Genomic DNA, 26,508 nt, shown 5'->3' with positions numbered 1-26,508 from the left:
CCATTCTAGCAAGCATGCCAACTGCCCAGTTTTTTTAAAAAAATTACTTTTAAGAAGTGTCTCATTCAGGAGGGACAGAGAGCCCGGTGGGCGCCAAGAGAGGTGTGCACAGGTACCCATGGGCACCATGCTGGAGGTTCTAGAGATACACACTACAAGCTCATCTGAAACTGAGGCAAACTGGGGAAAACTTGGAAAATGAATGCACTGTAGTTGCAAGCATATGAAATCTCAAGAAGGAAGGTGTTCCTGTCCCGCCTCTGGGCTACCTTGCACTGATTGTTCTCACAATTCTGACACACAGATACCAATGAGAAAAAGTTCTCTAATCCTGCAATTGAGATGGAAGATATATCCTATGAGAGTGGCTTTGAATAGAATGCTGTGACTTTGAAACTGAGAAATTAAAGCAGATTTTCTTTTAGAAAATACTTACTAGAATATAAGTTAAATGGCAAGAGTTATATATACCACAAGGATAGCATTCCCTGGATAATTTAGCCACACTGAAACAGCCTTGATACCTACTCTATTAAGACAGTGGGACATGTTAATTTTATTCTCATTAGCTTTGTAAACACACATTTTCTTTAATGCTTCCAAATAAGGAAAATATTATTTTCCCATCAGAAATATGCCACTGCCATTGTTCTTAAAGAAACTGTTCTGAAATATCCAAGCACTATCTAACTACTTTACATGAAGTGAAAATGGAGCACACATACCTCAGTAAGGTACTATGAATATTGGCACTGGTAGACAAGAAGGGAGCAGGTGATGTTTCACCCCAGCAATTATGGCCCAGTACAGCATTATCTGATTGTTGCATAGCTTCTGATAGCAGGCTAAACAGAGAAAAAATGGGGTATACTTTGCACCAAAAATCAGACCGCTGGGCTCTAGGAGCTACTTTTCCCTTATGTGAAAAAGGAAACTGTCTATACTACACTGTCTATACTACATCTTTTTCATGATGCTCCCACACATTATTACAATAAACTGAGGACCTGTTATTGAACCCTATGGGGCCCAAACAAGGCAAAAAGTATGAAAGTTGGAGCCCCAAACTCTTACACCAACCAGGCAAAAAAAATATTTTGGTACTGCTAGTTTAGATGTGTCCTTCCCACACACACACAAAGAAGCAGTGGGGGGGGGGAGCAAAAATGCAGAGATTGTGGTGCGGGCTGCCACAATAAGACTCAATAATGTGCAATGGTTAAGGGTGATCTGGCCCTTGGGCCTGAAAACAGTGTGCACCCCTGCTTTAAAGGAGTGCACACCGGAGACTTAAGGTACCTTTGTCAGAGCATGTAATCTGTTTCTTTACAGAGATACAAGCAAGCTGAGCAGGTATTATGAGGAAGCAGCATCAAGCACAGAGTGCTTATCTCAAATCAGCAGCAGTCTCCAAAATCCAGATCACTTTGCTAGCCAGATCTAAACTGCCTGCTATTCAGTTCTCTTTTGTACATACATTTTACTAGGCAGAACTAGTTTCAGCTCTTGCCCTATGAGGGGGATGGGATTCACATTCTAGGGGTACTTGTAATAGCCAGGTACTGGGGAGCCCGTTGTCATTTATCAACAACCAGGCTGGACAAAAGCCTGAAAGGAGAGGCATTTTCCTAACAGGACAGTTTGACTCACAAAAATATTGTTACTCGCCATGGCTTCCAACAGTATGAATTGGCCCAAGTTATTCATGCTAACTTGCCATTTGGAAGTATGTGCCCAGCAGGGCTTTGGAGGTGTACCAAAGCCCTGGTGGGTTGCTGTTGGTGAGCTGTGTTTGACTTGCTGGTTCAGAAGTTGTCCAGCCTTGCCCCGTGACTATTTAAAAAAAAAAGCACCTTCACTAAGGCAAGGGATTGCATAAACAGGCTCCAGGTCTTTATCAAGAGTCAAATGTGTTTAGATGCTGAAACAGCTCCAGAGTAATTTTAGTTTAGCTCACGGGATGGAATCTTGAATCAATTCTGTTTCACATGGATACTCCCACTTTGTCTCTTCAGACTTTACTAAGAATATGCTGTGGCTGGTAGTTTGAGAACTGTGGCTTTAGTTATCAGCCCTGGTGCTTGCTTTTAGCTTAGTTGTTTGTGGTCCCCGCACACAGCTTGCATCTATGTGAAATCCATTTTTATATCCACAAATGAATGGTTGATCAATCTGAGCAGTTCTGCTATCTGTTCCCTAGTTACTTAGGTCTCTCGCATGCAAACAGTTAAATTTGCTTTTATTACTGCATTTCCAGCATTTGTCATGACACTGCACAGACCCACATTACTGTTAGAGGAACCACAATCACTGTATTCTAGGCAAGAAGGAGCTAAGGCACTAGGGAAAGAATATATGTTTCTTTCTGACAAAAAAGGATGAACAACAATAATTAGCATTATTTTATATTTATTTATTTAAAAACATTTATACTCTGCCTCTTGAAGGCTTGAGGTGATTTAGGACATAATAAAATAATACATATAACAATAAAACACATTAAAATCCAATGATCAATAAATACAACAGGAACAGCAATACAGTAGCCATAGGCCTTCCAAAAAGCCTCAGCTCCAGTTGTCCCCCTTCATTAGAACAGAAAAATATATGAGTTCAAATTTCCCCATTTTAAGTGCTATAATTTGAAGTAATAATGAATTTTTCCCACATTCTCTATTGCACTTACCAAGTTAATACACACATATCAGGCTCCAGACAAAAAACAGTATTAGCATTACTTGTGAAAGCATCCTTACGGTCTCCACATGTTTGCCACTACTTGCATCTGTAGGAGGGAGCCACATCCTGGGTCTCTCTGGTACATGCATCTGTGTGCAATCTCCATGTTTTTGACACATTTCTGCCACACTCATCCATGGAGCTGTATTAGGTGTAGACACAACTTGTTTTATGTGTACACAAACGCACACACACAGAGTAAGTGAAGGCCCTTCGATACAAAGCTACTAAGGTAGGGACAGGCAACTGGTAGCCCAGGGGCTGCATCCAGTGCCCAAGAGTTTCCAACTCCCCCCAGCAGAACTCCCTATTCCAACCAAATCCCCTCCCATTATGCATGTCAATTACGTTCTTCTACACAAGGCACAGAACAGGCCAAGGGCTCTGCTCTTCTCCATCCTCCCATGTGCGAACTGCAGCAGAGAGTTTTAGTTGGAGTTCTCTGCTTCTGTGCTTCAGTGGCTCACACCCATTGCCCATTGGCTCATGTACAGGTCTCAAGAAGGAAGAACAAATCAGACAGATCCTCTGTTGCTATTTGCACCAGAGGGGGAGAGGTTGACATGCCCTTGACCTGTGAGCTGGTGATATACAGAATAATGCATTACTTCTGTAATACACTAGGGTTACAGCTCACTAGGGGCTGCCACCTAGATTTCACCTAAAGTGAAATCTGAAGTGAATTTGGGAGCTTTCTCCTCTGGCAAAACAGCTGAGGAATTCCAAGGGAAGCCAAAAGAGTTCCCATAGAAAACTAGCAAAAATATTTCAGAGGAGTTCCACATTGAGGACCATAGTCTGTTTAAACTTTCCCCCCAGGTTGCTATTAAAACAGGCCCGAGTAATGAATTCCAAGTACAGAGCTGCTTCTCTAGAGTGGCTCAGGTGAAAAACTCCCCCCCCCCAGCCCTACCCCATTGGCTGATCCTCACTAGCTTTTATTTTGAAAAGAAGGCACCCAGAAAATAACCTGTTCAAAATCATTTAAAATACACCCTGGTGGTTAACAAAGGATGGGCTTTTGCTGGTTGGTTTGTTTAGTTTCCAAAGAAACCACACATCACATTGCTCAAAGCAGATTATTGGCATATCTAGGGCACAGAATACAGCTTGGAGCTGTAGTTCAGCCAAGATAATTTGTATTGATAAATCCAAGGCCCCACTTACACAATCAGCGATAAAGCAGACTATATTTCGGAACTGAAGGCAGAAATCCTATTCCTGTATAAGCATGCGCAAGTCCCACTGGACCCTTCTAAGGATCAAGATGTGTAATTCCATAAGCCACTCTTCCCCTAGCCAATGATGGGAACTGATGTCCAACAAATCCTGGCACCAGGCTGGAGAAGACTGCAATAAATACAGCCATGTCAGTTTGTTATAGTAAAAAACAACATGGATGCAGCTGATGAGGTCGGCTCTTGTCTACAAAAACTCATGCCACAATCTAACCCTGAGTTAAGTACATTTAATGCTCTTGGAAATCCTCAGGCCTTAACTAGTTTGACTCTATATGCTGGATTGCAGCCAAACTCGCTATCGTGATCTACGTATCAGTTTCTCTCAAAGTCTCTCTTTCTAATATTCTAATGGAGCAGGGTATTTCTGATTCACTCCTAAAGCCACATGCAGGGAAATTTAAATCAGCAGCAACTTCTATTCTCCCTTTTCAGATCACATTGGGATAGTTGGGAGGGGGGGAAGGGGTGGAATCAGTCACCCCAACAAATTTCATGTGGATCAGTGAGGATCCTATGCCGGGGAGGGGTGGGATCAGAACTTGACTGGAAAAAGAGAAAGGTGCCACTTTTATGGGACCACTGCCCCACCAGTGACATTTCACGAGCCTTTCCCTAGTACAGTGATCTTCACTATTTTTCATACAGGAGCCATTTTGGATCCAGGTACCACCACAAAGCCACTTGGGGGCCTTTCCCAGGCTGCTGGGGGGTGTCTCCTCTCCTTCCCCCCAGGAAAAGAGGCAACACTGTGTACCTGACATTGCTAAAGGCCTTTTCCTGCCTCTCCTCCCTATTCCCCTCCACGTTGTCCAAGCAAGGCCTCATCTGTCAGCCACCAAGTCACCAGGCAGGCAAATTCCAACATGCTCACTTGGTCCTTGGATTGGGATGGATCTTTTTCTCACCACTGAGAGTACTCTACTCAGTGGGCAAAATCTCCCAGCACAGGTCCACATTCCTTTCTCTCTCGCCTGAGCATTCAATTTCCCCTCCACCTTCAGCGTCTGCATAGTACATCACTACAATTAGCTAATCACGTTGTTCTTTGCCTCTTGGGCTCCTCCCCCACCAGAGCTGATTGGTTGATCGCTCCTACATTCTCCTTCCCCACCCTCCACCTTACAGCTGATGAGCAGCAGGTCTCCTGACTCCCCACCCCCGAAGCCTCCTCTGGTAGCCCAGAGCACAGCAGCTAGTCCATCACTAAAGCAAACATCTAGGCAAAGCTCCCTGCTGAAAATAAGCAGCTAGTGCAGAGAGAGAGAGAGAGAGAGAGAGAGAGAGAGAGAGCATGACTGAATAAATGAAGAGAGAGAGATGGAGAGCCACATTTGAAGTGACTGGGAGCTGTCAGTGACCCTAGGGTCTTGCAGTGAAGACCCCTGCCCTAGTAAGTAGGCCTTAGCTATGAAGTCTGGTGGATGAGTATTCCTGTTAAATGTTTTTGAATTAAGAAATTTTACACATAATCTATCAAATAACTGGATATGAGGGGAGTGTTGAACGAGCAATTTAATCCACAGAATGGGAATTCCATCGTTAATTTCACTTGCTGCAAGTGGTATTTGCAAGACATTAGAAATTATGGGGACAGTTTGCTGACTCCCATGGGAATGGTTGGAAAAAGTCTGTCAGATTGCCCAAATGGAAAAATAGATAACTCTAATTAATAGTTTAAAATGCCATGAGGTATTAAAACATGCCACAACTTGATATTATATAGATAAAATGGTTGAACTGTGCAAATAAAAATTGCAATAAAAATGACAAAGGTAGAAATGTAGCAAAACATGTCTTTTCCTCCTTTGTTCTCACCCAATAGCAGCAGCTGCTACTATTTTGTAGCTATTTTTACTATTCACTTTGCATGCTTCTAAAAATGTTTCCAGAAGGATTTGGATGCAACCTTTTTGGCAGCTGCAGGAATCAATTGGTAAACATCCTTGAAATGGGTTCTGAACACCTGCACCTCTGGAGTAGTAGTTAAGCAGTTTTGGAGAATTGTTTGTACCCTTCCACTCTATTTCCCCTAAGGAAGAGATTAAATTTACAACTGTGTCAGTATGGTGTGGGGCTGTTTTCTTGCTTTTCCCTCCTCTGGCATACTCTTTGCCTTTGGAATCTTTTGTGGGGCAGGTGTATAAATAGAATTGCTTTCAATTAATAGCAATCTTGCCCACAGCATGCCTCCAATTGGGAGCTGCTGTGCACCTGTGGTAATAAAATACCAAGAGAGAGAATGCACTGAATTTTCAGTGACAGGATGCTTTGTTACACAGTACACTGCTTATAATAATGTCTTTATTCCCCAGGTTGTTTTGTAAGTGGGTGTTACCAAGTAAGCCACTCAGTGGTCTCGGTAAAGTGCAAACACAGCATCCTAGCTGCAATCCAAAGAGCTCCTTTTGTGTCTGCAAAGGATAGCATGTTGGCAGTTATGCACATCACAGTTTCTCCTGTGATGTGCATATCCCACGATCACCGTATATAGAGCCATGACGTTTGGTATTGGGTACACAATTCAGCAGTGTGGGAATCTCAGTTTCCTCTTGAAAACAAAACGAGTTTCTAGCCTTACAGCTAACAAAGTGTGCAGACGAAGTGTAGTGAAATTACAGAAGTGATCAGATGTGATCCCTAGATAGAACCTCTTCATAGTTCCAAATCCCAGGTACTATATAGGAGAGCTATTGCTTGTGGCTTTTCAGAAGGCATCCAGCTGGCCACTGGTGGGGAGAGGATGCTGATCTTACATGGACAGTCTTGACTGGCAGGGTCCAACTTATATTCTTAAAATGAGCGAAGGAGCAGGGGAGGGGGAGGTGTTACAGGATTTTACTACTATCTATGCTGCGTGTCTTTCCTCATAATTATGAAAAGCTGAATAATGTTGTGCAAAAATGTTGTGCAGAATTACTTTCAGCACAAAGTATACACAGCTCTAATATTATTAACTGACCATTAGTATGATTAAGAAAGGGCCACACGATCTTTTGGAGAACAAGGATGTCACAGTGAGCAAAAGCAAGAGAACTTGTGCTGACCCATCCTTCCCCAGTCTGGGGCCCTCTAGGTGTGTTGGAACACAACTCTCATCCTTCCCAGCCAACATGGCCACGCTATTTTCGTATTTAGGTTTGCCTCGACTGTTGCAGGTGCTTTTGAACAGGGATGAAAAGCTTCATTGGAGCAGGCAACCTTGTAGTTAAGAGTACCTGCCTTGGAGAGAATATGTAGCTTACTTCCAGTAATTCAGTCTGAAGCTGGAATCTGCATGAGCCAAATGGCACTATGAGACACAGAACATGTATATAGTCATTCTGCTGGACAGCAGACTTAAAACCTTGTCTTTGCTTCAACTCAAATTATAAACCTTGGCACTTACACAGCTACCCTGATTTATGTGCAGTGAGATTTCAGCACTAGCACAGCTAGCAGGAAAAATAATGGAAGGATTATGCTCTCCACGTAACAGGTGCACAGTTGCCATCTTATTACCTACATGGCTGCTGCCTTCACCCCTGCCCAGCCCCTTGTACCTCTCTGATAGGCCAAGGATGGCGACTCAGTAACACCACCAGGGCACAAAGTTAGATCATTAACCCGAGAATCCGCACATAAACGCCCTAAACCAGGAAGGGCAGCGCACATGCACTGGGTGAGGGGGCTGGAAACCACATGCTCAAAAGTCTGTGCCTGCGCCATCCCCACAACTAGATCTCTGCAACCAGGAATACATGCCATCACACTTTATTTATTTATGTGAATCCCAGGAGCAAAAAGCAACATCCATAGTTGCATCCCCACCCACACACACACACATTTAAATCTTACAACCACCCTCTGAGGTCAATTAGGCTGGGAGATGATGCTTGGGGCATCAGGCAAAATCCAAGATGCATCCAGTGAGTTTCATGGGTGAGTGAGGATTTGAACCTGATCTCCCCAGTCCTGTTACAACAATTACACTACACTGGTGATCCGAGACACTGCTACACAGACTGACATCCAAGAAGACAGGATGAATAAACACAGTAGAGGACCAGAGAACCGTGCAGGGCACTGACCACCACTAGCATCCTTCCTCGCTCCCTTTCTGCTGCTGAGATTTTTTTTCCAGGTGTCATTAATTTTATTTATACGAGCACCATCAAGGCACACAGAGCAACATAAGCAAATGCCAGCTTCTTGCTATGGGGAGGTTATAATCTAAATGTATACAGCTGTAGGGCAGGGAGGGAGGAAGACAGCAAAGGCAAAGGATGAATGAGAGCATTTTCTACCACATGGGTGGGGAAACATACTCCTGTCGAGGGCTGTGTTCCACTGGGGGGTGGGGGTGGGATCTATTGGAGGTTGCATGCCATCAGTAGGTGGAGCCAAAGTCAAATTTGGGTGGAGGACTTTTGAAAATAGACCAAGAGCCTCATGTCGCCCTAGGGCCATGGTTGCCCACTCCCAATCTAAAGCTATTCAAGACCTCTCTGTATTCATAAAAGCTGATTCCAAAAAGCTGGTCCCCCACATTTTACACCCTGTACTAGGTTCCCACCTTACACATCGAATCCTGAAGACACATGGAACTCAGCCTCAACCATACTTAACTAAAATCAGGCACTGTGTTACAGGTGAATCCAATTGTATCAGCCCACCCTCTTGCTCAAACAACTGTTCCTATCTTATCTCCTTAATTAATAAGGTCTGTATTGTGCAGTCTAGTGGAGACAGAATTGGATGTGGTTCCACAAGTCATACATTTAAGTCCCTCCCTCTACCAGACTCCACACAGAGAGAAAGAGAGAGCATCTCCAATTTCCATATCTAAAACAGGAATAACAGTGTCCTACATCACTAAGGCTGTTGTGAGGGCCAATATGACAAAGATTAGTGAACTCATATAATAAATACCCCAACATTTATTTCTTTAATTTCATAGCACAATCCATCCTGGAGTTCTTGGGGCATGTAACAAAGAAAAATAAGCAAAACAGAGCAAGATCTCCCCCGCTCTTTTCAAACATAATCAAACTTTAAAAGCCAACTCAAAAAGGTAGGCCTTACATGCTTATGAATAATGCTCATGCTTTGACTTTACTGAGTCTGCTCTGAGGGGGTATTTCACAAGAGGGGGGGGACAGCAATCAACAACACTTTCTTCATCCCTTGCTGACTGAACCAGTTGCATAAATGGTTTAAGAGGGAAGTGGACCTCAGAAATAATAATAGGGCACAAAATTGCAGACACTTGCATTACATAAATACATAGTGAAAGGCAGTGAATTAAACAGAGGCATATCTATAGCTAAGAGGAGATCTGCAAAACCTGTTGCTTACAGTCACTGAAAATGGAAAGAGGCAGGACAGACTGACTTGGCTCTTGTCCCTCACTTGGAAATCCAGAAGACAATGCTTCCAGGGTAGTTTGTTCTCTTTTCTGTGTTTTAACTTGGAATCAATGGCTTCTTTCGCATATGCGACAGTTATCTTTAGTGAAATGTCTGACAACAAAAAATAAGCATCATTTTGCTTCATAGCCAGTGCTGTAAACAAGGGAACGGTTAGCCACATAAAGAAAAAAAGTTATCTCCAGGCCAAGAACAAGGGGACACATTCAGCACCAGTGTATGCATTCCCTTTCCCTTTTTGGAAAGGTTAATGCAATGAAAACCAAAGATATACAAGACAAGAGGTTTTCTTTAGCCACCTAACTGCATTGTGGCTAAAAATAATGCTAGTGGAAAAATGAACTATTCTACAGAATGAATCAGCCAAATATTTTTTAAAAGATTGGCGGCAGGATGAGCAGGAAGGACAAACAGCAGCAGAAGAGACAGGCTTTAAATAACACCACAAGTTCACTTTGGATCTGTTCAAGTGATTTACTACTTATAGCAGCTTGAGGGAGGAGCGGACACAGAAATGAGAAAAGCCGAAGTCACGCAACAGTGGAACTTCAGCACTGTATACAGGTGACCAATCCAACAGAGCCGTGTTTGGGGCCACCAATGCCAGGCAAATAGGGTAGGTCACATAGAGATAAGAGAAGTTAAAACAGCTCCTGCCTGTGTTGTGCTTTTGCCAAAATAAGATGGCTTTCCATTGGGAACCAGAAGTACAGGACTACACATAACTCTACAGAGTTTTCCTAGCTCCATATTGCTGAAGTTCACATCTTCTCCCATGTCACTGATGAGATGTATTATTTATTTAGATTTTTATCCTGCCTTATCCCAAAAGGTTCAGAGCAAGTTACATGATTTCCAGTATTTTATATACAACCAAATACAGACAACTTCTGCTTTCTGAACTCTGCTTAACTTGCTTAAGAAATGTTGCAACAACAACTCCCAAACCCAAAATGGTCCTTTACAAAAGGGAAATATTTTGCAATACCTCCTGAACAAATTTCTTTTATTCACAAGGCATTTACACCAAACCATTCTGAAACTTAAAAGCAGAAGCAAAAAAGGGCAGGAGCAATTTATTCTTTAGGCTGAGAATGTTGATTATCACTGCCCATTTCCAGGTGCAAAAACATTTCTGTTAATGTAACAAATTCACTTGCACTGAATGAAAAGCTACCCAAACACACCTGGAGCTTTTCAAAAACTGACTTAATATTGTATTAAAGTAAACATGTTAAGGACAAGAACGTTTGGAGTCATCAAAAAGAGTTCCTGGCCCCCATGTGTTATTTAAAGGGAAGGGCTTTTGTGTGTGTGCTATAAATTGAAAAGCATCCTCAGATACTTAATGTAAATGGCAAACTATTCAGATTTCACTGTTTGCTTCCTTCTCTCTTTCCAACTTAAGAATAAAGCACTGGATCATGGTTTCTCCTTGTCGCAAATGTGCAGATGTACCTTCAATAACCAGCTGCAAAACATGGAAGACTTTGATATTTCTCTGCAAACGGAGCAAGTGGAAAAGATTTCTGTAGGAGTTGTACGCAATGTCCCTGTATAAACATTCACCCACATGTGCCTAAGGAAGGAAAATCCCACATACTATCACTCCCTCTAATAGCCAATTCAAGTAGTGCTTGTTGACAGAAATGGATCAAAAAATGGGGCCAGTGAGAAACAAGATGCTCAGCTAAGCCCAGAGGTTTGCAGAAGTACCAAAAAAACCTTTAAAAAACACCTAAAGCAGCACACACACACACACACACACAGCTCAATGAGGACTGAGCATGCTCAGTACCCATGGAATGTTGACTGTCAATTAGAAAAGGAAAATGGGAAACGGAGTGGCCTGCTGGAGGGGGCATGGCTAGCTGGCTGGAACCCTCAACAAGAATCTTCCTATTAGGTGGTGAGAATAGATTGCCACATTTTCTTTCAGGTCTCACTTGAGAGATGTATTTATCAACTAAATGCTAATAGTCATTCTGTGTCATCTGTGGGAGCAAATTATGTAACAATACAACAGCAGTCAGCCTGAAGGCAAAACCACTATAACAGAAGCTCAGCTAAAATTTCTACCGCAGGTTAGGAAAGGTAGCACCAAGTCCAAGGCAGTTGGACCATTGGATGACAATGGAGTTAAAGAAGTACTGAAGGAGGGCAAGGAGATTGCAGAGAAGCTGAATGAATTATTTTCATCCATCTTCACTGCAGAAGATATAGGACAGAAACCTGTGCCCGAACTGATGTTTTCAGGAAGGGAATCTGAGGAACTGAGGCAAATAGTGGTGACAAAAGATGAAGTTCTCAACCTTATTGATAAATTGAAAGCAAATAAATCACCGAGCTCAGATGGTATCCATCCTAGAGTTCTCAAAGAACTCAAATATGAAATTGTTGATCTTCTAACCGAAATGTGCAACATGCAACATGTCCCTAAGATCAGCCTCTGTACCAGAGGACTGGAAGATGGCCAATGTAACACCAATATTCAAGAAGGAATCCAGGGAGGATCCAGGAAATTACAGGCCGTGTTAGCTTAACGTCTGTTCGGGTAAATTGGCTGACAGTATTATTAAAGATAAAATTAGTAAGCATATAGAAGGACAAGCCTGGTTGAATGTGAATCAACACATCTTCTGCAAAGGCAAGTCCTGTCCCACTAACCTTTTAGAGTTCTTTGAGAGTGTCAACAGACATGCAGACAGGTGTGATCCGGTAGGCACTGTGTACTTTGACTCCCAAGAGGCTTTTGACAAAGTCCCTCACCAAAGACTCCTGAGCAAACTTAGCAGCCATGGAATAAGAGGACAGGTCCTCTTATGGATCGATAACTGGTTAAAGAAGAGAAAGCAGAGAGTAGGAATGGTAAATTCTCCGAATGAAGGGAAGTAAATAGCGGGGTCCCACAGGGATCTGTATTGGGACCAACGCTTTTCAACTTGTTTATAAATTATCTGGAAGTAGGAGTGAGCAGTGAAGTGGCCGAGTTTGCTGATGACACCAAATTATTTAGGGTAGTTAAAATAAAAAGGGATTGTGAAAAGCTGGGAGAATGGGCATCTAAATGGCAAATGCAATTCAATATAAAGTGATGCACGTTGGGGCAAAAATTCCCAACTTCAAATATAACCTGATGGGATCTGAGTTAGCGGTGAATGACTAAGAAAGAGATCTTGGGGTTGTGGTGGACAGCTCGATGAAAATGTCAACCCAATGTGTGGCCACTATAAAAAAAAAAAAAAAAAAGCTACCTCCATGTTAGGCATAATTAGAAAAGGAATTGAAAGTAAAACTGCCAATATCATACTGCCCTTATATAAATCCATGGTGTGACCACACCTGGAATACTGTGTACAGTTCTGGTCACCACACCTAAAAAAAGATATTGTAGAGCTGGAAAAAGTACAGAAAAGTGCAACTAAAATGATCAAGGGGCTGGAGCATCTTCCCTATGAGAGAAGGTTACAACAGCTGGGATTGTTTAGCTTGGAAAAAAGGAGGGTAAGGGGAGGCATGATAGAGGTCTACAAAATTATGCATGGTGTGGAGAATGTGGATAGGGAGGCTTTTTTCTCCTTCTCTCAAAATACTAGAACGCAAGGTTATACCATGAAGCTGACTGGTGGGAGATTCAGTTCAGATAAAAGGAAGTACTTCTTCACACAGCGCATAGTCAAACTGTGGAATTCACTACCTCAAGATGTAGTGATGGCCACCAACCTGGATGGCTTTAAAAGGGGGTTAGACACATTCATGAAGGAGAAGACTATCAATGGCTACTAGTCTTGATGGCTATGTGCTACCTCCAGTACCAGAGGCGGTATGCCCATGTAAACCAGTTGATGGGGAACATGGACAGAAGGTTACTGTTGCACTCATGTCCTGCTTGTGGTTTCCTGGTCAACAGCTGGTTGGCCACTCTCTGAACTGGACCCTTGGTCTGATCCACCATGGTTCTTATGTTAAGGATGTTCCTGTCATCACTGGCCACAAGCTCCTTGAAGGATGCAAGACCAGGGTTTTGATAAAGCACTGGGCCATATTCATAGGAAGGTCAATCTGGAAGCAAAGTCAATCTGCAGAACAGGTTCTGAGCCAAAGGTCTCTCCAAATGGGGGTTCAAACAAAGAGGCTGGGCAAGTAAGTGGATACGGAAGTGGAAGACTGGGAGAGGACCACGGAGACAGTGGAAGATCAGAAAGACCAGCTGTTAAGAGACACTAGGAGCAAGACTAGGAAGTCAATAAGGCCAGGGTCTGGCTAGTCACCAGACCTCAGCTGGAAACCTTTATAGCTCGGCTAGTTCAGGAAAAATTTGTGGGCAGTCTCAGAGGTGGAGCTATGCTGGGACCTGGAAGCAGGGCTGGCATCAAGGGTAGGCATGGCTGAGCAACTGCCAAGAGCCGACATCCAGGCAGGGGCCCAGTCAGAAGAGCCCCCTGGACTTGCGCCTCCTCTTCATCATTGTAACTTGCTTGTTCACCTGCTTCTTGCTCTGGGCCAGACAACAGTGGTGGTGAGGAGCAGGAACAGTAGATGCCATGGCCTCCTTGCTCACTGGCTCTCTGCCTGCCAAGCAAGCAAGTGGGAGCAATGATGAGAAAGAGGAGGAAGAGCAACAGCAGCTGGTGGCAATGGCAGGCTGGACTCAGTGAGGGAGGGGGCCCATTGAGGGTGTCTTGCCCAAGGGCCCTCAAAGCCTAGAGCCAGCATTGCCTGGAAGTAGAAGGCTAAGCCTTCTTCCTCCAGCAGCGATACTAATAATTCCTACTGCTTATCATTTGTATGATAAAGGCCTGATGATCAGAATATAAATTCCATTCAAAACTGGCTCACTTATGCTATTGTGTCTTGCAATAATTTTTGCACCTGCACACTAACGGCACAAGACAGTTTCAAAGATATTCTCAGTGTCAAGTGTGAAAACTCCCACAGGAATTCCCAAAGGACCCTGCTGCCTCCAAAAGCTCATGCTACAAAACTGAGCAAATATCACATAGTAGGGCTGTTCACATGACATGACAGCCCACAATGGGTTAAACATGTGAGGTGCATGCAGCTGCCATTTTGAATATGCAGGCCCCGCTCAGGGGTTGTCGTGTCATGCGAATCCAGCTAGCACGGGTTATGTGAGGTTAAACAACCCTCGCATTACCCATGGTCTCTTTTAGGGTTATGCAAGGGTTGTTTAACTCTCACATAACCCATGCTCACCAAGTTTGCACAACATGACAACCCTCCAACCAGGGGTTGTATATGCAATGTGGCACCAATGGCTGCTACAGCTCATCGTGGGTTAAATAACCCATGATGAGCCGCAGCATGTCATCCAAACCTCGTCAGCGTCTCCCAACATTTTGCCTCCTTTCTACTATAGAGGAAGAGACAATTCACATGACCAAACTGACATCTTGAGATTGAGACTGCAAGCTGTTCACCACCTTTTGAAACTGCTGTATGATTATTCAAGCAGGTGCTTCGCTTCCAAATCCAGAGACAAGCTTGCTTGTTAAAATAAGTAAATAAATAAATACTCCAAATAGCCCAAAATGTGAAATACCAGATTCCATCTATACACAGTCACCCTATGGGGATGCAAAATACACATAGCTCTAGAAAATGAAGCCACACAACCACAGATGCTGGAAGTGATGCCCCAGTTCTACTGGGATTCAAAGTAAAAGGATGTTCAAAGGGCTCAGATTCTAATGCTGTATAGACTCTAAGATAATTTATCCTTGCTTATGGATCATCAGGGAAAAGCCTTCAAGCCAAACACAAACACAAGGATGCAAAGTTTCCCTCATATGAAGCTAATCATTTTAAAGATGTCCCATTCTCTACTGTGTACATTATTGCCTGGGGGTTGGCATTTCCTGTAGTCCCAGCCACTGAAATACATGGAAACATTTAGGAGAATAATAAATGTCAGATGCTAGTGCTTAATCCTTTCCATTATATTTTGGTGGGTGAATTTATGATGCCAAAACCAAAAGCACTGTTTAGAAAAGATACATCCCTTTCCCCTCCCCTCATGTTTCCTCACTGGAAGCTATATTCAAATAATTTTCATATGGAAATTGAAATTCAAAGACCTAACTTTGACTTAATGTAAAGACATATCCAGTTCCTTTCTTATTACATATGTGCCTTTAAATTAAGCACACATTTGCACTGAGCAAGAAATGTTTTGCCCTACATGGGTGCTATGACTAGAAAATCCATGTAGTGTGGTGGCGGCAGCGGCAGCAGCAGCAGCAGCATTATTATTATTTTCCAATCACATTGGAGTCCCACCCTTCTTCCAGTGAGCTCAGGATTACATACAAGGTTACATGTTACTTTACTTTTATCCTCATAACAACCCCGTGAGGTAGATCAGGCTGGTCCAAGTGAGCTTGATGTTTGAATAGCCTTCCAAAGTCCAGCAGTCTGGACTGCTCTATCTATCTATCTATCTATCTATCTAAGAACATAAAAACCATGATCAAGTAAAAGCATAGTAAAATATTAAAAATAACACTAATAACCATAACAATTTCAAAAGCCAATTAAAAAGAAGTGTCTTGACCCCCTTCCTGAACACGGGGTGTGTGGGGAAGTGCATTCCAGAGTTTGGGAGCAACACAGAAGAAAGCTGTTTCCCAAGTGCTTGACAAATGGGACTCTGTAAGTGAGAGTTTCTTGATCTTAATAACCAAGCAGATTCATTCCAAAATAGGCGGTTCTTCAGATAGCCAGACCCTAAGCTGTTTGGAGCTTTAAAGGTTAAACCCAACAGCTTGAACTGAACCTGGAAAACAACTGGCAACCAGTGTAGACAGTTCAGTATTGGGGTGATATGATTATGATACTATGTACCAGTAGCAGCCTAGCTGCTGCATTTTACACCTATGCGACACTCACTTTCTTTGCTAGTGCTATAAAGTAGGTATGAATTTGGCCACTTGCTTGTTGCCTGTGGAAAGCCAGAACTGCCTCAAAGCAGATGCAGAGCTGGATTGTTTCCCTTTCTGTACAGCAAACTACTAGCATGGATATGTGTGGGTTGGTAACATTTTATGGGTAGTAATTCGTATGAACTGGCAAGTGCTAACCAACAGAATTATCTTAGGTGGCGGATAAATATAACGGGTTGGATCCTGACTAACTTAGAGCACAATCCTATGCATGTTTAGACAGAAAAACATCCCACAACTCCCAGCATGCCCCAGCCAGCATGGACTTTTTTCAGTCTAAACATGCATAGGATTATGCCCTTAGTAGCACTTTAGTCACATCGACTTAACTTGTCCCACTGATTTCAATTGGGGCTTAACTGTGACTGACTTAGTCTGGAACCAACCCAAATTATCTTTACAGTATATAACTTTGCGACCTACTTTAGGAATTGAGTTTGGGATCACAGAATTGGATCTCAGAGTTTGTGAGGTTCAATTTAACATGTTTATATGGATCAACTTGAATTGACATCCTTCATCAACAGGCTGCATGTATCATAAATTACTCGAGTTGAGTGATAAGCAGTAGCTAGAGTTAGCCATCAAACAGTCCAAGGTCAAGAAGCCAAGAGTATCAGTCCCAAGCCAAGGAAAACAAAACCAGATATAGGGGCGAGCTGAAGAACAGTTGGAGTCGTTCTGGGTTTGAGAATATTAGAGCTGGGTCCAGGAGCTGGCAGGAATGTTTTCTGCTATGGACGAGCATCAACAATTGCTTCCAGCACCTGAACTGGGTTTGAGGCTTGTCTTTTATGCAGAGGATGATTGATAAGTGAGGATGGGTCGAGCTGCAGATGTCTTCTGCCTGCCCATGTGCTGGGCCCCTCCCCAAACACTCCTAGGCTGTAGGTGTTCTGTGTCCTCCTCCATCCCAAATGGAGGCACAACAGCATGTGGGGAAGGGTGTCTCGTAGCAAGGTGGTGGCCAGGTGGGAAGCAGATAGGCAATTGGGCTGAGTTCATGTTCATGCCAAAGTCAGCCAGGAGACAACAAACCATTACATGGGGGGGGGGGGAGGCTCCAATGATTCCTTTGGAAAGGCAAGTGAACCTTAAATCTGTCCTTCATGTTGATTCTTCCAGCCATTTGCCTACCCACCTTCAAACTTTCCCTTGTACTGTGAACAGAAGGCAAAACTGATAGCAACTTCACGGATTCAGATACACATGGACAAAATCCAACTATTGGGCCAGTGTCAGTCTGATATGGCACTGCACACTTAAAAGCATTTTATATGTACACCCAAAGGCTAAATGTTTACACAGTTTCAACCATGTATATAATGGAGATACACATGTCTGGAATGGCCAGGCTCCTTATCACGTGCACATACAATGAAAACACGTCTTTTCCACAAGATAGCATGTGAAGTGGCTCTGAGGCTTTGGATCTGGAATTAAGGTAGGGGGTACATACTGATCCAGAGAAGCTGGCATCACAACTCTGGAAAGCTATGATGTTCCCAAACTCCAGGTGAACACGTCTTCACATTCCTGGCAAGTAGGTCCAATTAATAAGTGGCTATGATTTATTTATTTTTAACGAAGAAGCATCAAGGTTCAAGAAGCAACACTTTCTAATCTGGGTGTCTTTTCCCCTAAACCTAGACATGTGGCAGCGGCCTTTGGCTATAGAGAATGGGAGGAGAAAATGAAGAGAAAGAAAAGCATAAGGCCGATTGCAGAGGCTTGGTGGGAATTTCCACCTCTGTGTGAGTGGCAGTGGTAGGTATACAGCACTATGTTGTAGTGGCTCAGTCATCCTGTTCCACAGCCACTTACACAAATATAAAGTTTTATCAGAAGCTTTGGAATAATCCTCTCCTGGGCAACACACTGGCACACGATCAGTCACCAGCTGAATCAGAAAAGGTTGCCCTCATCTTTGCCATTAAAACAAGCCTTCATATGCAAAGCAACCTGGCAAGTGCACAGAGATCCATGGTTTCTGAACACCGCGACACAAATATCCAGGTGTTCTCCAGGCATGTAGAAAGATGCAAGAATGTTGACAAAAGCAGCTGATTCACAAGAACCACCTGCAACAGATCTCATCTGTTTTTATGTATATACCTACCAAAAAATGTATAATTACTTTCTGTCACACAAAAATGTTCTACACTGAGCACGTACCAAGGCCCACCTCTTTCCACCATTTACTTTTGTTCTGCTGGTGGTCTGATCTGCAGGCACTTCCTCAAAACCCTATAGCATCAGGGTCTGTATTCTTCTTTCAGTCCCTGAATAGAACCATGTACATCAATATAGTACCGAGAGGGCAGAGTCCAAATCCTGCCTTTCTGCTGCTACAGCAAAAGTGCTGCCTCTCTGCAATATGCCATAGAATCATAGAATAGTAGGGTTGGAAGGGGCCTACAAGGCCATCAAGTCCAACCCCCTGCTCAATGCAGAAATCCAAGTCAGAGCATCCCTGACAGATGGCTGTCCAGCCTCGTCTTGAACATCTCCAGTGTGGGAGAGCCCACCACCTCCCTAGGTCATTGGTTCCATTGTCGTCTTGCTCTAACAGTCAGGAAGTTTTTCCTGATGTTCAGATGGAATCTGGCTTCCTATAACTTGAGCCCATTATTCCGTGTCCTGCACTCTGGGATGATCGAGAAGAGATCCTGGCCTTTCTCTCTGTGACAACCTTTCAAGTACTTGAAGAGCGCTATCATATCTCCCCATATTTCAGAGACTGAAAGAACTGGGCATGTTTAGCCTTGAGAACAGTCTTCTGTTCTAAACATGCCCAGTTCTTTCAGTCTCTCCTCATAGGGCTTTGTTTCCAGTCCCCTGATCATCTTCGTTGCCCTCCTCTGAACCCTCTCCAGTTTGTCTGCATCCTTCTTAAAGTGTGGTGCCCAGAACTGGACACAGTACTCCAGATGAGGCCTAACAAGTGCTGAGTAGAGGGGGACTAGTACTTCCTGGGATTTAGAAACTATGCTTCTACTAATGCAGCCCAAAATAGCATTTGCCCTTTTTTGCAGCCACATCACATTGTTGGCTCATATTCAGCTGGTGATCGACAACAATTCCAAGATCCTTCTCGCTTGTATTGTTGTTGAGCCACTGTCCCCCATCTTGTAACTGTGCATTTGGTTTCATCTTCCTAGGTGCAGCACTTGGCATTTATCCCTATTAAATGTCATTCTGTTGTTTTCTGCCCAGCGCTCCAATCTATCCAGATCACTTTGAATTTTGTTTCTGTCTTCCAAAGTATTAGCTATCCCGCCCAATTTTGGGTCATCTGCAAATCTGATCAGCATTCCCTGCACCTCCTCCTCCAAGTCATTAATAAAAATGCTGAAGAGCACTGGGCCCAGGACTGAGCCCTGCGGTACCCCGCTTGTTACCTCTCCCCAGTTTAAGAAGGTCCCATTGATAAGCACTCTTTGAGTCCGATTCTATAGCCAACTGCGGATCCACCAGATCGTTGTTTCATCTAGCCCACTTTGAGCTAGTTTGCTCATCAGGATATCATGGGGCACTTTGTCGAAAGCTTTGCTGAAGTCGAGGTATATGATGTCTACAGCATTCCCACGGTCCACAAGGGAGGTTACTTGATCAAAACATGAGATCAGATTTGTCTGGCAGGATTTGTTCTTGACAAATCCATGTTAGCTTCGGGTAATCACTGCATTGTTTTCAATGTGCTTACAGATGGATTGCTTTATCATCTGCTCCAGAATTTTCCCAGGGATTGATGTCAGACTGACTGGTCCGTAGTTCCCAGGTTCCTCCTTTTTACCCCTTTTGAAGATAGGGACAACATTAGCCCTCCTCCAGTCATCTGGCACTTCACCCGTCCTCCATGATTTCTCAAAGAGAATAGACAGTGGTTCTGAGAGTTGTTCTGCCAGTTCCTTTATTACTCTAGGATGCAGTTCATCTGGCCCTGGAGATTTGAACTCATTCAAAGTAATTCGGTGTTCCTTGACCATATGCCTATCGATCTCAAGCTGCAATCCTGCCCCCTCAGCCTGTACTTCGCCTTTGCCAGGGGGGTCATAGACCCTCTTTTGGGAGAAGACTGAGCCAAAGTAGGTATTGAGCACCTCTGCCTTTTGTCATCTGTTATCATTTTGCCATCCTTATTTAATAGCTGAACAACCATTTCTTTCCTCTGCCTTTTACTATGCACGTAGCTGAAGAAAGCCTTTTTGTTGTTTTTAACATCCCTTGCTAACCTCAGCTCATTCTCAGCTTTAGCCTTCCTGACGCCATCCCTGCAATTCTGTGCTATCTGCCTGTACTCTTCCTTTGTTACTTGGCCTTCTTTCCACTTCCTATATGTGTCCTTTTTTGTTTTCAGGTCATCTCTCAGCTTTTTGTGAAGCCACATTGGCTTCTTCTGTTGTCTTCCACCTTTTCTTCTTGTTGGAATTGCTTGTGATTGTGCCTTGAGAATTTCCTTTTTTAAAAGCTCCCACCCATCTTGGACTCCTTTTCTCGCTAGCATCGCTTGCCATGGGACCTTACTGATCATTGTTCTGAGTTTATGAAAATCAGCTTTCCTAAAATCCAGGGTACGCGTTTGACTACACTCGGCTTTTGCTTCCCTTAGAACCAAGAACTCAAGGACAACATGGTCGCTTTCCCCCAGAGTTCCTGTAACTGCTACTTTATCCACTAAGTCATCTCTGTTGGTTAGGATCGAGTCAAGGATAGCCGATCCTCTAGTTCCTTCCTCTACTTTCTGTAGGAGGAAGTTATCCGCCACACAAGTCAGGAATTTCCTGGAGGGGCCATGTTTTGCAGAATTTGTCTCCCAACAAATATCGGGGAAACTGAAGTCCCCCATTACTACTACATCATACTTCCTTAAAACATTGGCTATTTGCTTTTCAAAAGTTTCATCCTTGTCTTCTTCTTGATTGGGTGGCCGGTAGTAGACTCCGACCACCAGGTTCCTTTTATTCTTTGCTCCATTTATTTCAACCCAGATGCTCTCGATGGGGCTACCAAACTCCTCCTCCTGTATTTCTGTGCAGAGATATGTATTTTTCACATACAGTGCAACCCCACCTCCCTTTCTGTTCCTCCTGTTCTTTTTGAACAAGTTATATCCTTCAACTGCTGTATTCCAGTCATGAGAGTCATCCCACCAAGTCTCAGTTATACCTATCAGGTCATAATTTCCCTCTTGTATTAAGAGTTCAAGTTCGTTCTGTTTGTTTCCCATACTCTGGGCATCAGTATATAGACATCGAAGACCATGTGCTTCATAGTCTGGCTTTCTTCCTACATGTGTCTGAAGACTATTATTGGGCGCTATCAGAGCTGTTCTCTCCATTGCAGTGCATGCGCCTATGTCCATTGTTACCCCCAACATTACATCTCCCTTCCCCGTGGGATTCAGTTTAAAGCCCTCCTGATGAAGTTCTTCATGCTGTGGCCAAACACATTCTTCCCAGCCTTTGTGAGGTGCAACCCGTCCCTTGCCAACAGCCCATCTTCCAGGAAGTATAGCCCGTGGTCCCAGAATCCAAATCTCTCTCGTCGGCACCACCTTCGTAGCCAGTCATTCACCCGGAGTATTTTTCGTTCCCTTTCTATCCCTCTTCTAACTACTGGAAGGATGGATGAGAAAACTATCTGGGCCCCAAAGTTCTTGAGTTTCCTTCCCAAAGCTTCAAAGTCTGACGTGATTTCTTCGTAGCTCCGCTTGGCGGTATCATTTGTTCCCACATGGATGAGAAGAAAGGGATACCTGTCAGTGGGTTTTATGAGTGCAGGCAACCTTTCAGTCACGTCTCTAATCCGTCCTCCCGGGAAGACAACATACCTGGCGAGTCCACGGGTCTTCGCGACATACTTGGGTCTCGATCCCATGCAGCAAGGAGTCTCCCACTACTACCACTCTTCTCTTCTTCTTCTTGTAGGACTGGGTTTCATCGCCTCTGTTTGACTGACCTTCAGCCTCCTGCTCACTCTCATGTAGGTTCCCCTGTGATTCTTCCTCTGCAGGCTGTCCTCCAGTCTCATCTGCAAGTACCTGGAATCGGTTCCACAGCTCCACTGCTTCCACTGGTGCAGAGTGGCGTCTAGTTCTTCTTCTCCTAACTGTCACCCTTTTCCAAGGAGTATCCTCTATTCCATTTTTCCTCACCTCAGCATTTCCCACTGCCTCATCTTGCTGTTGCTCTTCAAGCTTCTGGTCTGCCCTTTGCTGCTGTAGTTCCCCCATTCTGTCCAAGAACTCTTTGTGTTCTCTTATTCCCCGGAGGGTCGACAGTCGCCGCTCCAGTCCACTTACTTTTTCCTCCAGCAGCGTGATCAACTTGCGCTTGTTGCAGGTGTAGGCCATGTTGTTCTCAGGCAAGAAAACAAACATTGCACACACCTTGCAGGTCACCACCACTGGAGAGTCCTGTCCTTCCATAGCCTCTTTTCCCTTTTTGTGTCTAGCTTTGTGATTGTTCTAGACTAGCCTGTGCCTGCTCCTCTACTCAGTAGAAGTTAAAAGCAGAGTCCCACTGGTGTGGAAGTGTCTGTTACAAGACGAATAAATGGGGAAAAAAAGTGTGTTAAAAAAGATAAAAAATGTTAGGGGCTTCCCCCTTGACCTCCCCTGTCGAACTCCCCTGGCCAACTCCTGTTTGCTCCCCCTGTTCGCTCGCTCTCTGGGAGCTTGCTTGCTTCTGTAGTCCCTGGACCAGCTGGAGCAGCTTGCTCTGCTCTGCTCTGCTCAGCTGGGAGGCAGGAAACAGACTGAAGCTTCCCGCCCACTCAGCTGCTGGGAGTACTCAGGCCACACACACCCAATTCAGTTGGAGCTCTCAAAAGCACCTGGTGAGCCCTGCCCATCTAGCCCTGCCCAACAGTATTTCCATCTTTGCAGAAATGCATTAAAGCAAATAAGACAGAACCAGTTAAACCCCTCAAAAGAAGTGTTTTTAACAGGATAACCTGATTACCAAGATGGAAGGGAGGAAGACAATCTCATCTCATAAGGGAAAGAAGAGATTTCTTCTTGACTGCAACATTCAACTACTAGTTGGGGTTGCATTTTAATACAGGATTACACAATTCGCACCACCTGGAACCAAAAGAGAGGAAAGGTTCCTCCTGTGCAAGCACTGAGTCATTGCTGACTCCCAGAGGGACGCCGCTTTCGCTGGTGTTTTCATGGCAGACTGTAGCGGGGTGGTTTGCCATTGCCTTCCCCAGTCGTGACTACCTTTCCCCCAGCAAGCTGGGTACTCATTTTACCAACCTCAGAAGGATGAAAGGCTGAGTCAACCTGAGCCAGCTACCTGGGACCCACCTTCCGCTGGGATCGAACTCAGGTTGTGGGGAGAGTTTCGGTTGCGATACTGCCGCCCACCACTCTGTGCCACACGAGGCTCTCTTGGAACGAAACACAGATCCAAATACAATTGGATACATACATTTCCAATCTTGCAATGTGCTGTGCAAAACAAACCAAAACGCATCCAACTACATGCATACATTTGAAAAATGCACCAAGTAAAATGCATAACTCCTAAAATGTGCACTAACATGGTTTAGTCAATAGGTGCATGCATACAAAAATATATACATTTGAAAGAGGAGCATAAAAATATGTATGAATTTTTGTGCAGGGTAAACAAAGCTTGTATGGAACAAGCTTGGTTTTGGAAAAAGGAGGACCTCCATAAGATCAAGCTTGACAGATTCGCTCACCCATAGTTAGAACACAAATTTGCATTTCATAGCTATTCAAGATAGTAACATTAAGTGTTGTCAAAGAATAGCACAAGCTATTTTCAGAAAGTGTTGCTAAACCTATTGTGTTTTCTTTTACTTGCCACAAGGATTGGCAGAGATAGTACAGGGCTACAACTTTTTAACAATGTGTTCATTAGCTGGTTCAATACATGAAGACTTGATAACATCCCCAAACTAACTTTATCATTAAAGTTAATGATAACTTTGTTGACATTTCCAATAAAAGTGTGGGGTTGGGGAATCACAAGGAGATTAGGATAACTAGGAGAGTGCTATGAAGAATTGCCTCCCATGTCTCTGACAGAAAGTAAGGAGACTCTCTTGTGATTTTTTTAAACTAGAGACCTGCAACCAAATATTAATCAGGTTATTTTGGATCTGTTAAGTGAAATCCCTATGCAGTGGATATGGTCTCCTATCCTTTGGCCCTGGGTGAATTTATGTCCACAATCTTTGCAGCCTGTTTGACTGGAAATAACAAAAGGCTGCATTCGCATAATGCTTTGGCTCTGACTTACTTACCCCAAGCAAATGCAGTCTCTCTCCCTGCTTGGGAGGGATGTTGTCACCCATTATGAGTTCATCACCTACCAAAACAGCTTTCCCCAACTTGGTGCCTTCCAGATTTCTTGGACTATAACTCCCAGCATCCCCAGCTAGCAACCCAATGGCCATGCTGGCTGCAAATGATGGAAGATGTAGTCGTCCAACCCACTGATCTCAGGTTAGAACTGGGAATTTTGCTCAATGCATTTTCTTATTACAGTAACACAAACAGGAAGAAGCTACATGAATTAGAGGCCCTGTATCAAGTGAGGTACAGAATACATTTTAACTTCACATCTCGCATTCTTACCATGGGCAGACTGAGAGGTAAATGCAGGTTGTTAACCCAGGATAGCAAGACATGGAAAACAGCATTAGCAGCCAAAGTCTAGGCATTGCCAGATGAACACAAATCCCATTTTTAAATAGCAATTCTAACACCAAAGATGCTCCATGAATTGTTAGCACAAATTTAAGAACAATCCTCTAGCGGTCATAGTTTCAAGCGCTTCCTCCTGCGATATTCCAAAAAGCATGTGAAGGTAGAGGTCAATTACCAATTATGCAAGGATACGGACCAAAAGAAGTGAAAATGTTTTGCTCTGGCATATGCTTCACTTTGAATTTGACAGCTAATGTGACAGCATATGCTTGACAGCTGTCCAAGCAAAGTAAGTCTTTCACCAACAACAACAAAACCTCCTACAGGAGGAAGATAGGCTAAATCTTCCACCACAGCGCCGAGAACATGGATTTGCTGGACAGGACGTTACTTGGGAGAAGGGCAGCAAGTGTCAAAATCAATTCAGAAAGCCACGGGTGCTCTTGGTAGCTAGGTCTATTGTACAGCCCCAGCACAAATGCTGATGTGGTACCAGGGGCCCACTGCTAATAATGCACAGGTGCCAAGGAGGACAAGGCTCCTGTATCTTAAGGATTATGTTGCAGAAAAAGTTTAGCAGGTGCAGGTTTCCTTACTTTGCATGACAAACTGCGTCAGCCGAAATTTCCTTTGGACAATACTGCTAGGAATTATTATGGAGTGATCCTATAAAACAGCCTCTCCCATCCTGGTTCCCTCCAGCTGTGCTGGGCTGCAACTCCCATCTTTCCCACCTAGAAATGATGGGAGTTGCAGTTCAACACATCTGGAGGGCACCAGTTTGGAGAAGGCTGCTCTTAGGATATAGGATCAGTGGTTTCGGGATGAAACGTAGGTCAGCACCACTTGCACCCACTCCTTGCCTGACAAAATTCTCCACTATTTGCTCTAAGGTGGGCAGTTTGACACAATATTCCTTTAGCTTTCCCACAGGTGTTTTTAAGATTAGGACTCCAAAACAAACCCAACTGCATGAACTAGTGTTTCTCCAAACATCCAAGACCCCAAACATGCTATTTTTTTTAATTAAAGTTAGAGGTACACTTCACTCTTGCACTAGAAAAGGCTGACATCTATGCTGTATGAGAGTAAGAAGTACCTGCCCACAGAAAACCTCTGCCTTGTGCTTCAGCATTTAACACTGATCTTATAGGGAAAAGGCAGGCACAGAGCAGCAAGCCATGCATGGATGCAACATGGAGCCTATTCTGAGGGTGGGTCATTTTGCCACATCTTTACATTGGGATAGACTGGAAGATCCAATTGCACCCAATGGAGAAATGTGGCAGAATTTTCCAGCTCCAGCAGAGGCTGACTGGAAGAAGGCAAGACCACAGCAATGAATCATGCAGAGATATAATGGGCAGTCCCTCTGATGGGTGGGTACTTTGGACTCACAGAAATCTGTAACTATTAGTGCATCTTGAGAAATAGAAATATACCGCTCTTGTACAGCACACAGTTTGGGAATT

The 26,508-nt window shown here is 43.8% G+C and overlaps 1 protein-coding gene across 1 annotated transcript in view; it reads right to left on the bottom strand.

Moving 5' to 3' along the window:
* Window positions 1-26,508, bottom strand: part of CFAP299 (cilia and flagella associated protein 299) — a 404,131-nt gene that overhangs the window by 357,946 nt on the left and 19,677 nt on the right. The gene's annotated exons all lie outside the window — the stretch shown is intronic.

Source organism: Heloderma suspectum, chromosome 5, assembly GCF_057233095.1.
Source record: "Heloderma suspectum isolate Gila_16-S chromosome 5, 16-S_ref, whole genome shotgun sequence".
Classification (NCBI taxonomy): domain Eukaryota; kingdom Metazoa; phylum Chordata; class Lepidosauria; order Squamata; family Helodermatidae; genus Heloderma; species Heloderma suspectum.
This window is presented reverse-complemented; position numbering and strand designations above follow the sequence as displayed.